Consider the following 25,770-nt stretch of genomic DNA (forward strand, 5'->3'; position numbering starts at 1 on the left):
TCTAGACACAGCATTTCTTCAGAGCTCTATTTTTCAAATTGTACCGGCAATAAAAATGCTGTCATTAACACTGAACAACCATAAGTATATAAAAGCATCTACTGGCTAATGCATAAAATTCCTTCTTCTTCTAAAATAGTATTTTATTTTTAGCATCTCTTGTTGCTGACTGCGTTGAATTGGTTGACTCAATCATCAATCAAGCATTCATTTTTTTTACAAATGAATATTGAATTCCTTGTGCAGTGGAAAGAGCCTTGGCAGACAACTGAATTAAAATTTTAGCCTCCATACTTAATAGTTTTGAGACATAGGACAATTAGTCTAACTTCTCTGATCCAGTGTTTCTATGCTGACAACGGGGGATAAAATATCATTGTATAAAGATACAGTGATGATTAAATAATTTTTAAAACATATACAGTGAGTACTCCACAAATATTTACTCTGTTTTTATGTACAATGGAGCTTAAAGATGAATAAATAAGAAATAGACTCTGCAAGAGAATCTTAGAAACTAGAAGGGAAATAGATCAAATTATAGAAACAATTATAACATTTAAAAATTGTAAGTGTAAGTGACACAAGGGATTAAAAAATGCTATTGTGGGTAAGACCAGAGATCATATCTCGTTAGATATTCAGAGAAGATTCCAGAGGGAAGGCAGCATTTGAAGTGGACTAACTTATATGGAACTACATAGAAAGGTAAGTCAGGGAGTCATAATGGAGGTAGTAAGGGCATCCCAAATAAAAGGGAACGTTGGAGAACATAGTGAGGATGATGAGGAGGGACAGGAGGAAGAAAACAAAGACAGCAACATTATTGGCAATAATGTAAATATCAAATATTTGTTTATATCTGGTATGTCTCAGATACTTTTTTAAACTTTTGCAGAATAGAGAAGAGGATAATATGATGGAAAACCTGTGCCTCCAGGTGTTCTAATTTGTGCTCTCGCTGCAGTTGTGTGTACTTAGACAAGACTCTAGACCCCCCCAAGATTCAGGGCAAGAGGTATTGTTAGATTTTGTGGTTCTCATTTCATGACCATTTGGAACAGTACTAATTTAAATAACTGAATTTTTTTTAAAAAAATTATTTATGTATACAGACCTGGGGTACAGGCCAGAGGTGCAGGGGTGGTGAGAGGATTTAGCAGACTCAGAGGGGGGAGTAGAGACAGGCAGACTGATGAAGTATATTGCCTATGGGAGTAGCGTCGTGAGAGGAGAGGGCTGCTACGCCTCATGGATCACCACCCAGGCCAGGGATCAAACTCGTGCTGAGGCGGCTGTGCCCAGCTTCATAGTATGTGCTCTAGCCTGTTGTGCCACCAGGGAGGGACCTAAAATATGGAAATTCTTATCCCATCACAACTTAATATCCTCATATAGTATTTTGTTATGGAGTTATAACTAAAATTTTAGCACATCTATCTGAAAAGCTACCTTTCATATTTCTAGTAAATCACCAGTAAGAAAAAAATCACCCAATACTTGTAAGGAAACTGTAGCCAAAAACAAAATTCTCATTCTTTTCATCCATCCAAAGCCAGTTACTTTCTTCCCCACTTTGAAACCTCCCTTTTACTGTTTTATATTAAATTTATAAAAATGAGTATGATATCTTTTGCCTTTATCATGTGAACACACTAAAGGACAATTGTAATATCAATATTCTCATCCTCCATATGCCAAAAAGGTAGTTAAAACAATGTTTTTTTCATATACATAAGGTACCATTGAAGATAGTATTGAATTCTCACTAAATTGAAAGATTTTTTTTCTAAAAGAAACTGAAATTTTAAATAAGGGTCTGATTGTTGGTTTCATTTATAAACCAAGAAGAAGTTTAATCATATGTAGTTGATTATCACCACTTATCGTCATTATAAGAGAGCATTATAATTGGTTTGATTACTAGATTTGCCAATTATACAGTCAATTATACAACCAAGATTAAATGCTTAAGAAGTAATGGTGTAAAACTAAAATTTTCCCAAATAATTATCACAATTTCAATATAATCCTTCCACATATGAAAATAAACACTGCAAGTCTTGAAATGATTTGGAATATACAAAAATTGAAGCTGAAGAGAGTAAAATTGGGGGAGAGGTAAGGATGATGGTTACTATTATCTTTAGTACATTAAATTAAATGTTGACATATTCCATCACAATATCCCCAACATTTGACTATAAGTCCTTAACATGTCGATCTTGACAGCAAATAGTGAAACTTAAAACCTTACATTAACATTATGAATAAGTATTACGAAGTTAAATGAGAAACCACTTTATGTCCTGAAGTTATTTTTAATCAAAAGATTAGGAGCCATTTGATTAAATTGTTATGGAAGGAATAATAATGTATATGCATCAGGGAACTTTTTAAAGCTACTGGGTTGAAATAATCAGTGATTAAAACAAAGTTACCATTTTCTAGATTGCCTAATATTTGATTAACAACTGCAAAGAAATGGCCTGTTATTTCAATAGACAAATAAGGAAGAATTAGGTGTGGATCTTTTTTCCCTAAGTAAATCTGATGACATGAAAATGCCATTTCTTTTTTCTCCACTAGAGGGTAGTCTTTCAAAAGTAGGGCTGGAGTCATGAATCTAACCTGGTTTTTACCTGTTGATAAATTAATCCTCATGTTCCATTCTTCTCAACAAGATGTTTCACTAGTATACTAATTAAGGTTGTAAAACATTCATCCTTTAAATGCCGTCTGTTCATAGGTGTTCTTTCAGAATTATACACTGCTGTGCTTTTGTGTTGTTTTGTTTTACAAATTTCTGATACTTTAGTGTTTTGCACATGTGGTATATATACTTTCTTCAGAGTATATATATAAATATATAGAGAGAGGGAGAATATATAGTATGTATGTATATTCAGAGTTAATAGATGTAAGAAGAAAGACCTTTTTAAAGGATTTAATAATTACAGTTGAAATTCTCCCCTAGAGTTGTGAGACACATCCTCACACTCACATACAGAGATAGCCACATAGCACCTCAATACGCATACCCATTCATATGTGGTTGGCAGATTAATTCCATCACATAAGGAGAAATGAATGTAATTGGAAATGCATATTCTTAAAAATATCCCTTCATATGTCAATGTTGTAAATTATAGCGAAGCAAATATATCTTTATTTTAAAAATCTGGTCAATCAGATAAGAAATGTCATTGCTTTTTTTTTTAAGTGTTATTGAACAGCAAGCACATATGTTACATTAAGTAGAACCTACAGATAACCAAATGTCACTCAAAACAGTTTCAAGCTGCTGTTCTTAAATAATACAGACATTGCTGAGCTTCACAGAAAGGGACGTACAGTGTCTGCCTCCCTCCTGGGTGCTTTTAATTGTTGAAGTCCTTATTTGCAGTATGCCCAGTTATTTTCAAAGAGAAAACAGTTTCTCTGTGGCCGATAAACTAAAACTGGGAAAACTTGTTAAAAATCCCCCCAAGCAAAAGGAAGAAGGAGGGAAGGAGGAGAGGAGAAGGAGACAGAAGGAGGGAGGACAGCTGAAGGTGGATGGACAGGTGGGAGAATGGATGGGGGAACGGAAGGAGGGAAGGAAGGAAAGAAACAAGAAAGGGAGGGAGAGAGGGAGAGACGATGGGAGGGAATGATACCCAGGAAAATATGCAAGGCTGTTTCATTTATTTGTATCCTAAGCAGCAGTGTCATAAAACAGACAGGTTGTTTCAGCCAACCAGACGGGAGCAGCTGCGAGTGTTACATCTTGGCAGTCCGAAGCGATTGGCTCCTCTCTGGGGAGTGGAGGGTGTTCAGTTATTAATGACCGCTGAGCAGGCAGCACCATGTCAGTGTGACAACTGATCGGGTGAACGATGCACCACTAACCACCATGGAAACAAGGGGAAAGAAAGCCAGCTCACAGGATCTCACTTCACTGGATTGAGAGCCTCAGCCTGCCCGACTGAGAGAAAGAGTTCCGGAAAAGGAAGAATCCTGGCTGCAGCCTCCCGCCTTTCTCTAGCTTTAGAATACAAAGATCAGCTCGCTTGCAAGTGTGCGTATCTATAGGACACGTTTGTGTTTACTTTATTACACGCAAGCACATATGCACCTATTCACACCCGGGAAAGAAACCAACCATGTGATGATCGCAAGTAAAGAACTGAGGAATCCAGCAGCAGGGACACTGAAGGCGGGGTGCCGCGGGAACTGCTTTTGCAAGGTGAGTTTAAAATATGCATTTCTTTTGAAATGTGCACTATTTCTTGCTTAGTTGTTCATTTTCTTACACTTAAATTCCCGTTTCGTAGGCTCCTCTTGTCTGAATTCTAAGAGTATCTTTCTATTCATTTTACTTTTGAGAAGAAATTCAAATGCAAAAGCCCTCTGGCTCTGTGTATGCCTAGCTGTGTTCGTGGGATTCTCCAACATGCATTTTACTAGCCTGAACGCCCATCAGAGGATGTGAGTGGGAGAGAAAAAGCAGTGCTGGGGGGAGGAGAGAGAGGAGGGAGAAAAGAGAAAGGGGCACAGTGGAGAAAAGAGAGGAAAGGAAGGTAGAGAAAAGGAAGGTGGAGTGGAAAATTCCCCCTTTTTCACATTATTTGTAAGGAAAAGATGATCACACATCATTCTTGTTTGGAAACCAGCCCCCACCAACAAATGGGGCATTTTTCTCCAGTTCACTCCGAGGATGAAAATTATGGCAAATGCTGCTGTGTGTCAAGAGCCAGAGCCACTGAGCAGAGTGGTGGAATGAGCAGACCACAAACAGTTACTGGATTTCTGCCAGGCTACATCTTACGAATTGGGGTAAATGACTTTCCTTTAATAACACCCCCTCTCTGGTGTGAAGGGACAGTGCAAATATCTGATTGCTAATGCAGCTGGACCTGACCCACACTAGGTAAAAGGAGCCCAGGAAGCAGAAGAGTTCTAATCTTCTTTGGTAATTAACAGGATCACAGCAGGATGGCTTCAGTACAATTCCCATTTAAGAAGACTGTTCAAACCAACTGCTCTATTCCCTTTGCTTTTGCTGAGCTCGATGGCTTAATTCGCTTCTAATTTATTCATTTTTAACAATATGTCCTTGTTTCTTTGCCCCTAATTTTAGTGAAAACAGCCATGAATATGGGTAGGACCTTTCTAATTTAGTGGAATGGGGATAAGGTGCAAAGTGAAAAGGGAAATAAGGATTCAGTGATCTACCTAGAAAAAGAGTGTGCCCTGGTACTATAAATATTACTCCTACCCTACATGTCTCCTTTTTAGTTCAGAGGCAATGTCTTGGAGACAGGATTGCTCTCAGTAAACTATGAGCATCCATGAAGCGATGATTCATGGAATACAATGTGGGTTAACCTATACTTCCAGTCTTATAAATGAAAACCAGTTTCTTAGAATATACTTTCAAACAGACAGTATCACTTGAGGGTGTTCGTGGAAATATTCACTACCTCCCTTAATAGTTCTTATAAAGATATTAAAGCAAAGCTAGTGTTTTCATTTCATCTTTGGAGGATTCTCCTCCCTTCTTTCAGTTCAGCTAACCAAATAGTTAATGGTGTCTGCTTCTTTCAAACTGTATTTGATTTTTTTTCTCCACAACTGTGATTTCAGAGTTATTATGGTTTCCCAGTTTATAACATGAACCCAAACTTAAAGACAGTAACCAGTTATTTAGATCCTGCCACCTTCCCATAAATGTGTCTAAAATGGGTCACTTTATACTAGGTAAAGTAAGAAGTCAATTAAAGCCAGTGGCCTTTGTAAATGATGACAATAAAGTAGCTGTGACAATATGCCACTCTCTTCGATTTTTCCCTTTGTAAAATGAACAAGTTTTAGAAGAGGTTTCCTGCTCAAAGTGAAAAATGAAAGGTGTGAAGCATTCGCTTGCAATATTGGCAAGCTGGTTCCCTTGGCCTCAAATGCCACATGCAATCTATAGAAAAAACAAAATGATTTATTACAAAGAGGAAAAGGTGTTTTACTGGCTTTTCTGCTATTCATTTCTGCCAGTACAGAGATCTGATATTTTCAGACACTTCCTAAGTTCCTAACCAAGATGAAAAGCTTAAAGTAGGCATTCAACCTTCCGATTTCAAACTCCTGTATAATGTAGCATTGCAGTATTGATTTCAGTTTCTCTTTGAGCTTTCCCAGGGAAACTTTTCATACCAAACACATACATTCTTAAATCTTACCCAGTCTATTTTAAAATTGCAATCAATGATACCTAAGAACATAGGATTCACTCTCTAACCTTGGTAAAGCTCACACACATATTCTGTAGATTATTGAGGTCAATAATGTGCCTACTTACGTCTAAGAAATGGAGCCACCCCAGGCCTACAGTGTTGTCACTTGGCGTGTGCCAGAGAGTTAGAGAGTTCGGAGATCGTGTCAGCATCTGCTGAGGCCAGAGGATGGGCATGCAAGCATGCCTGCAAGACAGGGCCGTTTTTAGTGTCCCCCAGTCATTTAGATATCCCAGAAATACCACCTTTCTGGCAAACAAGCTTCAAAGGACCAGTTTTTCAGTGTGTTGCTTGTCATAGGCAACAAGCTGAATTAGAATGTTGATGAGTAGGTGGATTTTTTTCTTTGGTTGTTGCTGTTAATGGTTTAATAAACACTGTTCCCAGCTTTTTTAGGCCAATAATGTAGGAACCTATGAAAAGGATGATAAACTTGTGATTCCTTAACTGCTTTTCATTTTTTTAAATGCCTACTGCTTTTTATTTTTGGGGGGTGAGTGGGGGCACAAATGGCTTAATGTTTTACTCCACTCCCCCTCTGACTATTTTCTGGTGTAAAATTCCCATTTAATATGGCATCTTGATATTTATTGCAAATAAATTAAGTTGGTCAGAAAGCTTCATAACCAGAATTTTAAAAGGCACTTATATAAGTTAAATATTATTATTTAATTAGCAGCCCCTGAAGATGATTCTAGATGTGGTATCTGTTGGGGAATCTAAAGAATATTAAAAGGAAGCTTATAGCATGAGTTCTTATTTCTAATCTTGGCAGGATATGTCCAAGAATAATTTAAAATAATGTAGCTCCACTCTACCTGGAGAAACACTGGACAAGTCTGCAGGCCACTAAAATGTTCCAGTTAGACCCCCTTCTGAGGACTTAGCCTCTCACATATCCCCACTAGGTACATGAAACTAAATAAAGGAAGTAAACATGAGGCAACACATCAAAGATAAAGCTCCCTGATACTGGCTACACACGAGTACGTAAGGAAGCTTCACTGTGTAGCAACACAACATAGGTCCTGTATAGAGCTAAATGCGTTCCTCTCCGCCTCTCTTGTGATAAAGTGATGTCTTGTTAAACACCTGGGAATTAGAACATCAAAAATATTCCTTCAACCAAAATGTAAAAGGGCTGAAATTCTAATATGAAGAAAGTGGATGAGAAAAGCAACAGGGTGAAATTAGAATCTACTTAATGGATAAGTAGAAAGATGATCTCAATAGATGTTCTTTTAGAGGTCATTAAAGACAAGATTAGGGAAAATGACAAATGCTCACCTGAAATCTTTGTACAGTGTCTATAGGTTCATCTACTGTATTTTCATAATTGTCAAGTTTGAATATAACTATTTGCTATTATGTTAATTTATATTTAGACTGCTAACAGAGGGTTGTTTTTAGTTTTTCTTTTTTTTTTTTTTTAAGCACATTACATATCTTCAGCATTCAGGATTGAAGAAGGGGAGTATGTTTTCATATAATAGAATTTTAGGATTAAAAAGGAGCTCTAGTTGCTTATCTAGTATGTTCATTTTACAGGTGAAGAAACTGAGGCTCAAAGGGTTTAACCTCTTGATCCCAAATTACACAGCTCTTTATTGGAGACCGAGGGGAGAACCTTTTAGATTGGTTCCTCCAGTGATAATTAAAAATCTGCCTCCTCAACCTTTCAAAAAATATTAAAAAAAAAAAAAGCTCATAGATATGGGAGAAAACAAAAAATTAAAGATATGTATATCCAGATAACCAAATACTCTAAAAGCAAAAGCCAACAATCAACAGTCTTTCAAAGTAACAATTTCAAGTATCTCAAACCTGCAATTTATCTGTTGCAGATAGGCCATTATATACTGTAATGAGTCATAGTGATTACAACTGTCTTTTTTTTTTTTTTTTTACAATTGTGTCATTTTTAAAGGTCTAAACTATACTGCTGTCCTTCACCTACAGAGAGTTAACCACTGATCATTCACTACCAGCTTCCAGTTCTGAAGTGCCTGTCCACATCTTTCTTTACTAGGCTTCACTGAAAATTTTAAAGCACTTTTACTCTGTATATACACATCCATTCTCATGAGCCATGCTACATTACAAACCTTGCTGGAAAAGAATGAGGGTATTCTCAGGATGGCAACCACACTTGCCTCTCTCTGTGCCACCATCCTGTCTTACCTTTACATTTCCCGAGTTACAGAGAACCTATGCAGGCAATGACATATCTCCTTATTATCTTTATTATTTTTTTCCTAGCAAGTTTCCCCTTTTCTAAATGTATTTTCCACATTTTGCTTAGGATAATATCAATTTATTGACTCAACACTTTGGGAAGTGAAGGGCCACAGACAGGAAAAAAAAATCCTACTAGCTATAAACACTTGTTTCGAGTTATGCTCTAAACAAGTGCCTGTGCACTTGTTCAGCAATAACATTCACTCCTCACAACAACCCAGCAAAGTGGGATGATGATGATTACCTTTTTTTATTTAATTCAGGTATGACTTATGCATAACATTATATGAGCTTTAACTGTACAACACAGTGATTCAATATTTTTGTACATTGATTATCTTCTTTTAAGACAGGGCAATGAGGTTATGCAAGATTAGAGGTTTCCCACAGTTAGGAAACTAACAAGGAGAAACTGGGGTCTGAAGACTCCCAAGATGGAGACAGCACTGCTCATAATACCTGCCACTTTTTGAATCATTGGTAAATATTTGTTCTCCTCTCCATGAACTCCCGCTTACCCATCCAACTTTTGCCTTCTTTGCACCATGTCACTCTGCATCTGCATAGATTTTTGCAAACAAATAGCTTGCACTACTTATTTTAATTATGGATGATGATAACTTTAAGTTAAATAAGAAAAGCATACATTAAATTTAAAATAAAGAACAACTAATTTTGGAGAAAAAGATTATATGTTACTCTACCTACTCATCCATATGTTTGTCTGACAGTAGTAGTACTTTGATAAACAGAAACTTGGCAAAGGTCTGGGATAAGGGAATTATTCAGGGATGTCCCAGCCTGTTGGAAGATTATGACCAAACTCCTCAAAGCTACTACTTGAGGTATCACCAACAGATAAAGTGCCAATGTAAAACCAATTTCTTTGGCATTTCCTTTCTCATTAGTTTGTCTTGGGGAGAAAATGGTACCCAAAATCTTCAAAATGCCAGTAAACTTATTCAGATATTCTTTCTAGGGACACCTTTATATTAAACTTGCCTATTGTTCTTTCCTGTTATTTTTTCACTTTCATACACAACAATCAGGAGAAAGAGATAGGAGAGCAATCTGACCAAGTTATTCATCATGTAGCACAGCCTGGACCCTGGTGAAGCTCTTCCAACATCCCATCTCACTACTGTCACAGCTCTGTGAGCAAATGGAAACTTAGAACAGGGAAGCATTTTCTAGCTTTCCATCATGGCAGGGTCCTGATCTGAACCCTGAATGCCTGACTCCAAAGCCAGTTCTATTAAAACCATGCCATTGTACCTCCCAGCGGTACAATGCTTTCTTAGAGCATAAAAAGGCATTCCATTGCTCAGAAAGGCAAAATACATTTCCTCTTGGGAAACCTTTTACTTTTGATGCATCCAACAACAGTCTCTTTCTGTAGTTTAAAGCTCCTCTACAAAGACCAGAAAGTTTATATAATAATTAACCAAAATTTATAGCTTTACCAAAGTTATAGCATACTATATGCTATAGTTTTATAGCAACTTGGCTACTATTTCTTGAATAATATAATGACCATTTAATACAATTCAACTAATCTAAAAGTATTACCTGTGGTTTTTCTACTAAAACATTCTCCCTAATCCATGTAACTTCAGAAGTATAACATATATTTGAAAAATGATCATGGTTGAATTTTGAAAGGACTTATGAACACTAAGGGTGTTTCCTTGTCAGAAATATCTTACAAATTGAACATGTAGAACAATGCTAGGGAAGATGATGAATACTTCTAACTTTAACTCTGCCCCATAAAGAACATTTAGTAACTCCTCCTCAATTTCAACATCCTACAACCACTCTGAAGGTAATGGCACATTTAGTTCTAACCTCACTTTACCATGGGCTACCCATTTGACATATCATTCTTAATTATAAATCAGTGAGCTACTCAGTACTTTATTTAATAGAAATATCCATGAATCTTTGAAAGGAGAAATATTTTAAGATAACATACTATTAACTAGTCATTATGAAGCCTTCACTTATTATAGTCATTTAACTAATGGCTATCCATAGTCAGTGAAGAGAAACTCAATAAATGATAATGAATGATGTAAGCAAGTATAAACATCTTTACAACTACCTGCTTACCTATCCATTGATCAATGTATGTATATATCTGCATTTTTCCCCATCTTAAAAGATAACATTCTATGAAGATTTTTGCAGTTGACATGTTCCAAAACATTGCTAAACATGTCCATTGTCTAGATGTTTGCATTTGTAAGGTAGGTGTATGTATTTTATTCTTTTTTAATATAAAATAATAGTAGGCTATATCCTTAGTGAAAACATCAAATTCACTTTTTTTTTTTCATTTTTAACAGAATCTCTGACCGTGGTATTTAACTATACCTAATGATTTTTTTTCCCCCACAAAGTTTCAGAACTGGCAGTTAAAGATTCAAGTTTTCTATCTTTGTCCCACTGTTTGCTACTTTTGTTATATGGTAAAAAAAAAAAAAGTTTATTTGCTGAATTTATACACAGTATTCACACAGAAGGTACAGTCTGTCGTATTTTTCACAGAAGATTGGGAATAGAGACTAGCTAAATGAGTTAGGGGTTTGACTGTAAGGGATCTGGCTGAGACACTCTAAGTGATGTTCTTGGTTAATATGTTTGTAAGATCACAATCAGAATTGTCCCCATTTCTATTCCCTTCATCTAAAACCATGGTCTTTCATTGGTTCTCATGTGATGTGGGTAAAGTGACAGATTTATATCCTTAGAAGGAGTAACTATCAGATAGGCAAATTCTTTTTTCTTACAGGTTCATAACTCCTATTTCCAAGTACTATACTATATTTCACGTGGGACTGAACCAAGGGTTCCCCAGGAACAACCACTGACACAATTATAATTAATGAGAGACTTCTACAATGCTTTTGATTTTCTGTCAAATCTCATCAAATAATTTGGTATAACAGTATTGTAAAACTGCAAGAGATTTCACAATTATTAAGTAATTTGCCCAAACTGACCTCAGAAAATTATTACATAATAGGATCTAGAAAGTAGGTGATTCAGTCTTTGCCCAGTGGCTATTTCACAGCATACTAACCAGGACGGCTACATCTAACAGGCTGGGGGCTATGCTTCTATCAAGTCCTTCCTTCTCTCAAGAACATTATGACCCAAAGTTCACAAACACAATGCCATAGAGAAACCCAACGATGTCTTCTGTGAAAGGCCCATGTTTGTGCGACCTTTTTGCTGCTGTTGTCTGATAGAAGCCCAACTCATGATCATCTAGTCACTTTCCAAGATGAGTGCAGATAGGGGCTTACTCAAGGCACTGTGTTACAGCTGCTCTGCATCAAGCATATTCACTCTTTGGTGTTAAGAGTTTTTATTTTGTGCCCTACAGTGAATTTAATTTGAGTTTTTAGTTTCTTTGTTAAATTAGGGAAATAAAAAGATGAAAGAGGCAGAGAGGAACAGAGAAATTAATAAATGGAAAGGCACAAATAAAAATGGTAACCAGATAAAATGCATGTCTTACATTTATATAAAATCACCACACAATGATCCAGCTTTTGTTGCTATTCCATTAGATATTTCACTCCTCGTAGATCTTCCCTCTCAGACTTAAAGACTCTGAGACCATGTTTCCCTAATCCACTTTACTGAGGTCCTAAGAGGCTTTCTAACATATACAAAATAATTAAAATCTTGGCAATTATAGATCTCTTTGCAAACTTACTTTCTAAAAATTTTCATAAAATCCTTGTGGTAAATTAACTTCCAAAAGAAAGCATGGTATAAAATAATGAACATCCAAAACACTAATGCTAAAATAAAATTTTTTAATTGCTGACAATAACATGATGTTCTTTGAGATTACCTTGCCCTTTGTCATAGTGACTTCTCAGACAGTTTTCACTTTTCTTTCATTTAAAAATCTTCTTTGTATTAATGAATGATGTTTAAATTAATTTTTTTGTGATCTTTGTAAGAGTTTGCTTCTCACCCAAATGTAATCAGTCTCAAAAAATGCCAATTGCCCAAAACTATCATCTCACAATAGCTCTGACAATTTTCGTAGTTTTCCAGTTAACAACTGTACTTCTATCTTTCTGCTCAAAAGCCAACTTAATATGTATGTGAATGCACATGAATAAACTTTCACACACACATAAGATGGACTTGTTTTTTTTTGACATTGTTCAGCTGTTGATAGTCCTTACCAGTTCATGAATATTTCGACTAGTCCAGGCACATTTACTTGTACATTTTAAGCTATTTCTATAGAAATCACTGGAAAAATTGGTAAAATTTCTACATACTTTTGCAGAAATCATTCAAATACCTGTCAAGTAGCTCTGTTTTGCTCTGCTATGTCTCCTGTTCTCACATCTCTATCTCTAAACCAAATGTATTATAAATTCTATTAAGTTAAAAACATTATTATGACTACTATTAATTTCATAGTCACTAACATCTAGTGATGCTTTCTGTATTTTCAGAGAGGATAAGACTTTTTTGTATTAAGAACTTTTTACGTATCATTCAATTTACTTTTCATGGCACCCCTCTGAGGTAGGCGCTATTGTCATCCACATTTTAATTAATGATGAATCAGTAATTGGCAGCAGCAGAGAAAGAAGTCTGATCCCTTAATCACTAGGATGCCTCTGCTGAGTGCAAGAGAGCAAGCAAAAAAAATGTTCAAGTATTTGTGCATTGACAATTTAAGAAATGTCTGGGTTAAATGTGCAAGTCACTGGGAACACTGAAAAATGATATTGCTGTATTGCATGTTTGAGAGAAAGTCTGCATTTTTATTTTTGCCTCCCAAACATAACACTACTATCTCTCTGATTTGGACAAACTCTTTGAAATCTAAACTTGCTAAAGAAATGACTCCCAGTATAAGGGATTCCTTCTTCCCTTCCTTTGTGCAAGCACATACGTTACTCCACCAGCAGTTTTCACTGCTGGTTTTGTCAGGTGGAGAATTATAAACTCCACATAGAGAAAAGGCAGAGAAGTACCTTCTCCCGCACCCACTAAGTACCACTGCCCATACATATACAGTTCTATAAGCTAAAATTCAATGTTATTATGGAGAGAAAAAACTTCCTCACTGCTTTAGATTTATTAAATGCCACTTTTTGTTCTAGAAGTATTCTCACATCTCTTTTGCAAATGTCCCAAGTTTCTGTATTCTAGTAGGTTTATGTTCTTATTTTGGTAACTAATAACATTGTTTTGAATTTATTGTCAGTTCTAAAAGAGGAGGGAATATTATAACTGAAACTATTTCGTATGTTTGCCATCAATAGTTTAATACCTCTACCTAGGTTTTTTGGTTTTTACTGTTGAGAACAAATGTTACAGAAGTATTTTTAAATGTAGGAGAAAAGAGGCTTTATTAGTAGGGGATAAAAATGTGGAGACATACCAAGGAGCAGCAGGTGAAGAAACAGAAATAGTCCTAATAGGCCATAATCTGAACTACTTATAGGATTTAAAATATGCACACCAATACCAGGCTCAAATTGTATTGGAAATGGGGAAAAATCTTTTTAGAGGCACAAGACAAGAAAGAGGACAAAAGAAAGGAAGAGGAGTGACAAGTATAATAGCTTTTAGTTGTGAGTTGGGTCCAAAATGTGGGTCTGTCTGCTGAAACAGAGAGCAAAAGCATGACCAGAGATTTGTTCCAAAAGTTCTAAGAACACAAAAGCTCCCGGAGCTGAGTGATTCAATTTCCACAGCCAAGGATTTATGGAGACAAAAGTGTACTCATCTCTGAAGATTAAAAATTGTATTTCTAAATAGAATAATCAAAACCTTTTAAGTATCCTTCAAAAATAATTTGATTCTTTTCCATAAGATAAACCAAAGAATCCATGTGTCAAAATGCTGAAAAATGATAAAACAGATGTCAAATAACCTTCATTTTGTAAAAGCAATATTCAATGAATATGAAAGCTAGCTATTTCAGTTAAGATCATCTATAAAACTCAAAAATTTTACAGCCAAACAATGGAATACTATTTACAACATAATTCATGACAGTGTGTTGAAAAGAAGAGAGACTAAAACACCACAAGGTATATAAATTGACTAAATGTGAGCCTGCATATGTTACCTCTTCCATGACAACAGAAACTTATTGACTCACAATTTACATCTGGTTTGCTCCTCTATTCTGCAAATCACAAAAATGGGTTGCTGTGGCAACTGCCATGTGTTACTTAGCTTGCTGGGGAGAAAAAGACCTTAAAGTGCCTTTCAAGACACAAATGCCACCTTTTTTTAAAGTGGATCCTACACCCCAAGAGAGCAAATCTCCATATAATAGGTTTATTTTCTAATATCTTTAAAAATAGACTTGCTTTCTGACATTTGTATTTTTTTTATTATGTATACTATCAACTTATGTAAATGGGGAAAAGCCACACAGATATAAATGAGATGGATACAGACTGCATGAGTCGCATGAATACCACTTATATCATCAGCAGTTCTTTTAACCAATTTTATTCCATTAATGTAGCTATCAAAACCATGCATGATATTCCCAGGAATACACTGAGAGCTCACCTTAAAGCATCAGCAAGGTAAACTGATTTTTCTGGACAGGAAGTGAGAGAAGAGGAGATCATTAATTTCCTTGGAAGCATATTCTTAATTGCACAGCAAAATATGGTCCACACAGAACTTTATGATACATAATGTTACCAACACCTGTCTATACTGGAACAAGAAAATCAGCCTATCTATGTTGAATGAAATGCAAAGAATACACATCTTACCTGCTCCTCAACTAGAACTTACAACAATGAAGGCAAAATGTAGAACACGTAAAATGCTGAGTATAGACAAATGAAAGCCTGTTTTCTTTAATTCCAGGGAAGTTTTGATAATTTTTAAACTATTCAGGTATTAGTCTAATTTTGGAAGTTCAAATTTTTTGAAAGACCTTGATTATCAGGCCTTGAATCTACAGACGTCTTCTTTCTGGAAGACCATTAATTTTCAGGAAGTTCTTTAAGCAAAGTGGCCCACATAAAAAACAAGCAAACAGATGTTCCACCATCATTACTGCCATCTGCAAACTTCTTTGAAGCTTCTCACTACCTTAGGCTTGAGTGAAAGGCTTACTATTTTGAGACCGAGTTTCCAGCAGGACAAAACTGGCTAGCTATGACTGCTAAATGGTACTGGGAATTTATAAAACAAATAATGGCAGAAGAGGAATTAAAATTTCAATGTGTGAAAATATTATGTATTCAGTATCCAGATAAAAACATCCTTTACAGATCTTGGAGGGAAAAATACTTGACTATATGCTGTGTTAGTATTCTGCTGCTCCACTTAATCATAAAGAAATGAACAGACAAATAGATTTTTTTTTCACTTTTCCCTTGGGCAACAATAGAGAACAATCAATTTAAAAATAATTGGAGAAATTTGTGTTTTGCTCAAAAGAGAAGAGGAAAACATTCATTCAACAGTACCACATAGAATCATTTGTTTAATAGCATTTCTAATATGTTATGCATTTATTCAATCTACTTTTTGCTATATTAAAATGCAAAAAACAATTACTCTGGATGTAAATCCTAGAAAACAATCACAGTTTCTATTAAACCAGAGAGGAGACAGTTAAGCTGCGATGTGACTTGCAGATGCTCATGAATAGATAATATGTAGAGCTCCTCTCACTAGAAAGGAAAAAAGGGTGGTGGAGATTCACTTCCTTTTTTCATTCACTGCACCCTTCTTTTATTCCTTCCTTTACTCTAGGACTCAGAAAGAGGAGAGATTTTATTTGAAGTTTAATAATTCAAATTATATAAGCATGTTCCAATGCCAGTCTGCCATAGGAGGCAGACTTCCTTTAACAGTCTACTACACACAGTCAACATTCAACTGGTCAGAAGCAGGGGAAAGTGGGTAGTTTCAAACTTGTAAGTCCTTTGTCCACAAAATGTTTCTTGGTTTGTTCTTTGGATACTTACACTAAAACCATTTTGCTCATTAGAAAATCAAAATAAGCAACTGAACATGAAGCAATGATTAAAAATATCCCATTCATATTTTATTTTGAAATAATTTTTAAATCCATATGCTTCCATTTGGATGCTGCTGATGTAATAATATCAAACTTGAGATTCAAAACATGTGTCCCATGCTCTGATTAAATGTGAAAGTCACAGATTTGCTATTTCATATATAGTAAGCAATAATCTTGTTGGATAATAATGAACTCCAAAGATTTATTTGCTACAGTCAACTGTCTGCTTCAAAGCTCTGAGTCATACTATTATATATACTCCAATTCTACTGATAGTATTATAGAGCCTCATGCAAAGCTTACATTTCAAGCAAATAGTCCTCATCACATGCCCATTATGAGCACTGGGTGCATTTGCTGAACCTCAGGTGGCAATAGTGAGGTCTGCTTTCAATTACATCGAACCAATTTTCTACAAGGATAATATTCAATTACCTTGATGTTCATCTTATTCTTATATATCTTTGAAGTTTCTTTCTTTTTTTTTGTGGGGGGATGGTTTGTGGTAATTTTAGACATTAAATATATATATTTTATATATATATATATTTTAATATTTTGGAGGTGTCTGTGGTAATTACAGACAATATATATATATATAGTAACCAAATTTATATGGTTTTCTGTTTTCTCCATGTAGAAATGCCACAAATTTTAAGAAAATAATCTGTATAACTTACATTCTCACTGCACCAGTGTTATTGTAGATATCATGTATAAGTGTCAAATGAAGAAAACCTATCTTTACTATAAAACTATCAAAAAAAAACCCCCACACACTATTAGTTTCAAGTGGATTTTGTTATACTGTGTAATTTCCCAAATTAAACACACACACATATATGCACACATGAGCATTTATTTATGTTTACCAATTTTACATCATCATTCAATATTCTACTCATGCAAACTGTTGCCATGAGTTCAAAATCATCAGCAAAACCAGGTCTCAAATGAATGTCTTGTAATGTAAAAACAAATTATAATTATATTATGGAGTTTACAATTTAAAATGATGGGTATTTATTCATCCATCTCATTCCCCAGATATTTATTTAAGTACAACATCACGCACGACTATAGCCAGCCAACATAGTTGTACACAAAACAGAAAAGCATAAGAAGAGCTAATACTATAGTAACAGTGATTAGAGACTGGCAATAAGTAACATGCAAGCCACTTCTGGTAGTCTGGATGTCACATAAGAAAAACATGGGATGAGGGATAAGAAGGAATACTTTTAGGAAGTGGTCAATAAATAAGGTACTACCAAATAGGAAAATTACAAGACAAAAACAAATGTCTAAAAAATGTAAAATAATTTCAGTATAATTAACATGTTCCTTGCCAGCTATGCAAACCATTAACTTCTCTTTCTTAAGTTTTAAAAATAAATATCATTGAATTTTACTGGGCAAAGAAGAATATTCAGCAGTGTATGTTTATGAAGGTAATAAGGCAATAGTATAGAGCTGAAAGTAATATGTTCTTAACAATAAGAGAGAGGGCAATCGTTTTTGTGTCTCTAACAGTGTAGTTTAGGCAGTAGAGCCCAACATAGAAAAATTATTGATAAAAATTCAGGGATTTGGGATAGCTCAGGCGGCATCACTTATCAGCCTTTTTTTACTTTAGCCAACTAGTTAGGTCTTTCTGAGCCTTACTTTTTAATCACTGTAAGTGGGTATAACAACAGTCAGCCAGGATTAGTGTGGCTATCAACATCACATGAAAAGTCAACTGAAATTTTTAAATAACAGCATTTTACTTTTGTTGATTTTTATGTTTGTTACTATTATAATATGACAAATAAGAGAAAATAAATGGATATGACAAGTTCCTTAAAGAATTTTTAAGATTAGGACTACAGTGAGATATTCAAGGCTAAGTAAAGAATAGAAGACTCTATGCAACCACAAATATTGAAATCAAGTCCACATTAGAGAAAATTATATTCCCTTTCTAACCTTTATTTCTCCATACAATTGATGGGAATTAGTCATTAAAGAAAACCTCAAAAATAAAATTTTCAGCATCATATTTTTCATCATCTTGACAGAGATTGTTTATTTCATACACTGAGAATTTTTTTTATTCACAGAAATAGCACTATACCGTCCAAAAAAATCTACATAATACTAGGAATAATCATTAAGATACATGGCATCTTAATAGCCAAATCCTGAAATAAATAATGAAGTTTCACTGTTCTAGGGTGTATCAAGAACTATAGTTTGTTCCTTCAGAATTCTTCAAAGTATCAACAGGACGTCTCATATTAATCATTTGTCAACACAAATGTCAGGAAAGGACACTCACCACTAACCAATTTCTTCTCACTGGAGAGAACACAGGTGTGAAACAGTCTCCATGTTTTCTTTAGATGATGATGTTTAAAACTCAACACCTTAATTCTGGAAGTTCTATTTTTTTTTCTTCAAGCTTTCAATAGACTATTAGTTGTATTATTAAAAAAAAAAAAAACTATCCTGTAGTTGTAGTCCCCTGTATATAAATATAGTGCTATTGTTTTAAGATGAATGTCAGAATACAGGGATAAAATCATACAGCATGAGGGAAATCTCACACTTCTTAAATTAAGACAGACAAACAATTTCATGCTAAAGAACTAGTAACTATAACCCAGCTCTTTCAGTTACGGTGACAGAGAAGTATCATCCATCACTGCACTCACAGCAGACAGGCACTAACCCAGAGCACATCTGAAATTGGTACTATGATTTATTCTCTTGTACGTTGCATCTGAGGAAATTATTTGACCACAAGAGTTAACTTTATTTCAATTCCTTTCAAAACATGTTCATGGATATTTGTACTGTTTTGTTTAATAACAATGAAAACTGGTATGTTATGATATGTAGAATAAAAACAGAAATAGCCAGAGACCATCTACTCTGAGTTCTTCTCAAAGGAATATTATTCTCTGAAATATAATTTTGACTTTTCTGTTGCAATATTGCAACTAAATTTTTCTTCATTCTCTCTCTATAGTACATCATTGGACTCTTGTCCAGAGTCTTTGTTATCTTTTTCTGCAGACCAATAACTTTCTATTCTGCCAAACTGGGTTAATCAAGGAGTACAAATGTAATAAAAAAAAATTTGTTGCCATATTTTTACAGCACATCTCTGCATCAAAAAGCATTCTTCCTGAGATTGAATGAGAGCATTCATTTGTGGCAACCAATATAGAATAATTTTTTTCTTTACTTTGTTGTGGGGTGTATATGCCTATCTTGTTCTCCCATGTACAATATCCTAGGGAGATGAGTGTTCATGAATTCATAAAGCACTGGCAGCATACATATATCTAGTCACTAGAATCAACAAAAGCTGAAATCGGTTTCTTTCTTTTCTTTTAACTAAACCAGGACAGTATTCAGGTAACAAAGAAGAGAGAGCTTAAATCCAGTGTATTTGTCTTCTCTTAAAGAAGAAAATTATTTAAAATTGCTTGAATCACCTGGGTAATTATCCCAAATGTTTCCCTATCTAATGTAGGATAATTGAAAGTGAGTTTGCATGAGACATGAATTTTCAAACTGCTCTACTATAAGACAACATAGCAGTACTTTTGTCATACAACCAGGAGAATTTTTCAAAGAAGCTCTCTTGATATAGAGCCAGAAATGTCTTTGAAGATAAAAGTACAGCAACATTTATAAATCATTACAATGCAGTAGCTTCCCCAATAAAGTAGAACTGGACACTAAGAATAAGATTTTAGGAATCAAAAGTATCAAGGGGAAAAAAATGAAAGATAAGTTGAGAGTTTTCCTATTGCGTGAATTTTTTTAAACACACATCTGATGCCTAACTATAAAATGGAACAAAATGAAAAAAAAATACATAAATTTAGTCTGCTATATTGAAAATTTTCTAAATGGAATTAAAAGAGTGCACTCATAATACACATGTGCATTTTGCCAAATGGATAATTATTTTTCTTATAAACAAACACAAAAACTGCTAATGACAGACAAGTAAAAAAAAACCCACATATTTTATGAATTTGTACAAGTTCTAGAATCCTTTTATTGGCTACTTCTGGGCCTAGTAAAATTAGCACATCTACTTGACATACATATAAACATATGACTAAACTGATAAAACCTGAAAATATGAAAATTGTGTAAAATCAGTATCAGTCAGTGGTGTTATAATTACACAGAAATTTTTCTGAAACAGCATTGAGCATATTTACTCGAGGTTATTAACACAAATATTTGATTATAAAATGTGCAGGAACTTCTCATTTTTTAAATGAACTTTCTAAAGTTCACAAGGTGTTTTTGTGGCTTTAGGACCCTTAGGCTTTCACAAAGCCCTGCTGTGAAGGTGCAGTTAATCACTCAGAGGTCCAAGTTCAGATAGAACCTGAAGCAAGTTTTCCATTACTGGTTCCCAATTTGGAAAATAACATGGTTATATTGCAATCTAAGTTGAATGAATAGTAAAGATAATTCATAAATAAGTGCTTTTATCCACAGATACCTAAACATGGAACTATCTAAGATACCAAATAAAAAGGTAATGAAAAAATGCAAGTTAAAAAAGGCCTGTCAAACAATGAAAATTCACTGACTCTCACACAATTCTGAATGAAATGCGTTATGCTATACTATAATGTTCCTCAATTCGTGGGGTGATTTTCAGAAGTAATACAGACATAAAGATCCAAGCTCTGGCTTAGAAATGTTATTTGTTTTGCTAATCATGTGCAGAAATCAACTTCATAGATAATGCTATTAATGAAGTGCTCCGTTAAGCAAAAACTATAATTAAAAACAAATATGAACCAGAATTCTTCTCATAATGAGAAATGACAGTATCATGACAAACTGGTAATTTATGAGCATGCAGAAATCACTATACCAACATCATGGAAAACTCCTGAGACTCAAATTCCACCCCCTACTCTCTGAAAGAAAATTATAAGGAAGAAATGTCTATTCATCAAAGCATTTTTTAACTAAAACTATCCTGACTCTCTTTTACTTTATTTCAGTGCCCCCATATTGTGCAAGCATCAAATTCTTAAAACAGTAAATCAAAAAGAAAGAAAGGTTAAGACTCCATTTAAATCTTCCAAAGCATATTTTACATTTCAAGAGGAAAAAAAAAATTGTGCAATCAAATTTAGTCTGGTTTCTCAAAAACAAATTCATTTCAAGGTCTACATTTTAATATAAGAACATCAGCTGGTGTACTTTGTGAGAGATGCAGATAGTACAAGGCTTCATAGGCTCTGCACTAATGTGTTCTATGTTCAACTATAAGTTTTTGAATGGACAACAACATAATCTAATAGCAAATCTCCCTCTTTATGTCTTTTTACTTCTAGCTATTTCTGTCACAATAATGAGAAACTCAGCCAGTTTGAGAATCTCAAAATATCTAATTTGGGAATTTGAAAATATCAGAATCTAAGAAGACTATTGTCAAAGATAGCATCCATAAATACATAGGAACATATCACATATCTTTTGATACATAAATTCTATACAGTAATGAAAAAATTGTTCTGTAAACATAGTTCTTCATTCATTTCTCTATGGATTTCCTAGAGCATCAGCAATCAATTTGGAATTGATTGTAAAGATTAGTAAAGATTTTGCTCAAACCCCACACTTTGTTGGAAATATAGACTTGGAGAAAAAAATGATTTATCTCAATCAGCAAAATCTACACTTTGTTTGTATTAAACCACTAGGGCCTTAGAGTCACCTCAATCTAATGAACTCGTAATTTTATTCATTTGACAGTTGAGACTGGACTATGAAGGAAAAATGAAAGTTTTGAGAATTGACATGACATTTAACCTCTATTAACCACTATTATCCTGTATGAAAATTAAGGATAATAGTGTTTATAGAAAAAAAGTGACATGAGCAGTAGCTGTGATAATTTACATAAAATGTAAGACCAATGGCACATGGGACATTTGCACTGATGCATTATGAACTGATCCTTCTACTCCTCTAGAACATATTTTTCCTCCATGCTATTACACAGTAGTACACAGCTAATACTTAACCATGAAATTGAGTGTTATTATACCCACTTCCCCCCAGGCCCCCTGGAAGGAGAAAGTTTTGTTTAGATTTAGTCAAGACAAAGGGAAATAAACCTAACTATGTCAGGCCTGTAGATTGAAATAATGGTGTAGAAATTTTCATTAGAAAGAATGTCCAAGACCTCTCAAAATTCTCGATACTCCTTCAGAATGAACCATGTTGCATGAATCATTTAAGGCTTCCATAACTCCTTTACTAAGAGCACGAGAGCAGTTAAGTGGTTCAAAGAAACTGACCCCCTTTAGGATCAGACACTATGGCCAAGAAGGTCTGTTTGGTTAGGTATCATGTAAATATTTTCAAATAGCTATAAAACTATACCTGCCTACTCTACCTCCTATTTTAACCAGAATAGATCTTCTTTCCTATGTATTACTTACTGCACACCTGGGTAAGACTTTATTTGAACAAAAGACTTCACAAGTAAAATGATGCCAAGAGCCATTACCATCTAAAAATTTCTACAACACCAAAAAATATTCTAATTTTATATGACACCAAATTTATTCAGGTAGCTGAAACTTGAATATTATCGAAAATTCATACCTTTCATTTTAGCAAAATAAATCAGGATATTTTATGCATGTTATAGACATGCCTATTTACTCAATACAAGGACCAAATTCAGGCAATTCTTCTACCTAACTTTACTATAATTTGATGACTTAGTAACACAATAATATGTAGATATAAACAAAATGAAATAGGAATGTGACAAGTAATTAATTTGATAGCCTTGAAAACCCCAAATTCACTGATCCTGATGGTTACTGACATAGGACCAGAGTATTGAATTTAAACGTGTTTAAATACAAAGGTTAAAACTAGGTAAGTCAGGTTACTCACAGCAACCTTTTAGACACCATTTTAAAACCTTTCATGTTCACTGAGTAGTATCTTATAATTTTAGGAAAAGGAATCTACAAAGATCAAATGACACAGCAAAATGAGGTGTACTGTCCACAATCATCTGGTAAATCTGACTCCTGTCTCACTATGAAAGCTAATTTGTTTTTGTTATCAGCTCTTTATTAGTAGATGACTATTTTCAGATTATCATTCATGAAGCTATTCTAAAGAGTTACCATTATGCACTGCTAGGAAGTTAAGGTACAAATGTACATAATTAATTAATTCTTAAAAACTTGAAAATAAAAATATTACCAAAAAATGAAAGTAAATATTTCCCCAGGACAAAAAAGGATTACTTTTTCATAAGTATGCATTTAGTACAATCCAACAACTCTCTGGGATAGGGCATCTGCAATTAGAATCGAAGACAGACAAAAAAATAAAGTAACAGCAGAAAAAAATGTAAGTTCTTTATACACAGCTAGCAATTTGCTGTAGGAAAACCAGGCTTTAATGTAGCCATGGCAACTTCATAACTTCAACAATTTTTGAACCTAAAGTCAAGTATTCAAATGTTTCGCATGTTCAGCCATGTTTTTTTTTCTTAAGCTTTTGCATTGTAAAAATTCATCTGAAAGATAATGGATCTTAAATTTCTTACCCACAGTTTCGCCACCATACTTCCATAAGCTTTCTTCCTATGTATCACAAAAGAACACCAGGCATTCTTATTGCTCTGGCTGAATGGACAGAAGCAAACATTCCTCCCTCCTTTGTGCCTCCACAGTCATGCGCATTCTTTTACTATAAGTAAATTCAACTGTGCAGCCTCCTCTGCTGCTCATTCCTTCAATAACTAGGAACTTGGTGAGCAAATATTTAATTTTATGTATTGCTGGCATTCTGTTGTCTACAGCCACGCCTGCCAAACTTAGTCTCAATAATGTTGCATAAGTGATGACAAACAAATGAAGCTGAAGAAGGAAGATGGTTTTACCAAGGAGAGAGGGATAACATTTGCTATTAAAAATTCCACATCTAGAAAAAAATTGTGTTTTAGATTAATTAAAGAAATATCAAGTTACAATGTGTTTACAGGTATTTTTATAATATTGTAGGATATAAATTCCTAAAATGAACTTTTGATGGCCTATACTGTGTCGTTTTATGCTGCTGGCTAGAGAATATTAATACATAAGAAAACTAAAGATACTATGAAAAATTACAAAAGGACATGTATATTGGGAAAGTAACACATCTTAGGTGATTTTTAATTTTTTAAAAGTCTGTCTTTTAAATCAAATCCCCCAAGAGTCTTAGCTATCAAATTATACCCAGTGAAAAGTAATTTGTCTTTCAGCTAAAGTATCTGAAATAAAAAAGATTACAAATGAAAGCACAATTACTGATGCAGTAGCAACTTAGTAAATATTTATTTGAAGACAATGACTGAAGCAAAGAGAAGACAGATGATAAGCTTTAATAACAGCTGACTCTGAACTTTTATAAGTCACCCAAATCATTTAATAGATCCTTCATACAGTACATTTCATTGTGACATTGGTTTTCATTTCTGGTGACATTTCAATAACATTATCTCCTGAACTTTAATAATATTCAATTATAATTTATTATTCTTTGATATATTAAAGATTCCATTGCCTTTAAAACTAAGAGAAGGCACACAAATGACCTACTAAAATAGATTTTATCTAAAAGATTACTGAAAAGAACTATATTTAGTAATGAGTTGGTTCTTAGAAATGAATTGGTTCATAGTCTTATAAGACTATGACCATATATATAAATGCATCCTCTAGCATTAATGAAAATGCATCTACTATTAATAACAGTTATTTACATATGGGTTGTCTACCATATTTTCAGGAAGAAAGTTCAGTTATTTTACTATAAATTACTCTTCATCTATTCATCCCTCCAGTTGTTAAACTATCCATTCATAATATAACCTTTATTGATGGCTTATTAAGTTCCACTCCCTGCATTGTCTCTAGACCATCTTCATAAACAATAGTTCTAAAATCTAAAAACCCAAATTGAAATACTGACCTTTTGAAGTATAATATTCCTACTCTTATTTTAGAAGAAAATAATTCAATTAAGGGCCCTCCCCTGATGGCACCATTGATTAAAGTGCAGCTCTATGAAACTGAAGCTAGCCACAGCCACTTGAGCACCAGTTCAGTATTGGGCTAGGGAGGTGACCCACATGGCACAGCAGGCCTCTCCTGACCTGCC

At 34.3% G+C, this 25,770-nt stretch overlaps 2 protein-coding genes across 4 annotated transcripts in view; one reads left to right on the plus strand and one right to left on the minus strand.

The window, feature by feature from the left end:
* Nucleotides 1-25,770, minus strand: part of IMMP2L (IMP2 inner mitochondrial membrane peptidase-like (S. cerevisiae)) — a 729,327-nt gene that overhangs the window by 364,437 nt on the left and 339,120 nt on the right. The window lies entirely within an intron of this gene.
* The window catches only part of LRRN3 (leucine rich repeat neuronal 3), a 29,559-nt gene continuing 7,619 nt past the window's right edge, over nt 3,831-25,770 (plus strand). The window contains exon 1 of the mRNA XM_004676949.2: nt 3,831-4,228. The gene's annotated coding sequence lies outside the window, so the exon portion shown is untranslated. The remainder of the gene's footprint in view (nt 4,229-25,770) is intronic.

This window comes from Condylura cristata, unplaced genomic scaffold, assembly GCF_000260355.1.
Source record: "Condylura cristata isolate star-nosed mole 26May11 unplaced genomic scaffold, ConCri1.0 scaffold00005, whole genome shotgun sequence".
In the NCBI taxonomy this organism is placed as follows: domain Eukaryota; kingdom Metazoa; phylum Chordata; class Mammalia; order Eulipotyphla; family Talpidae; genus Condylura; species Condylura cristata.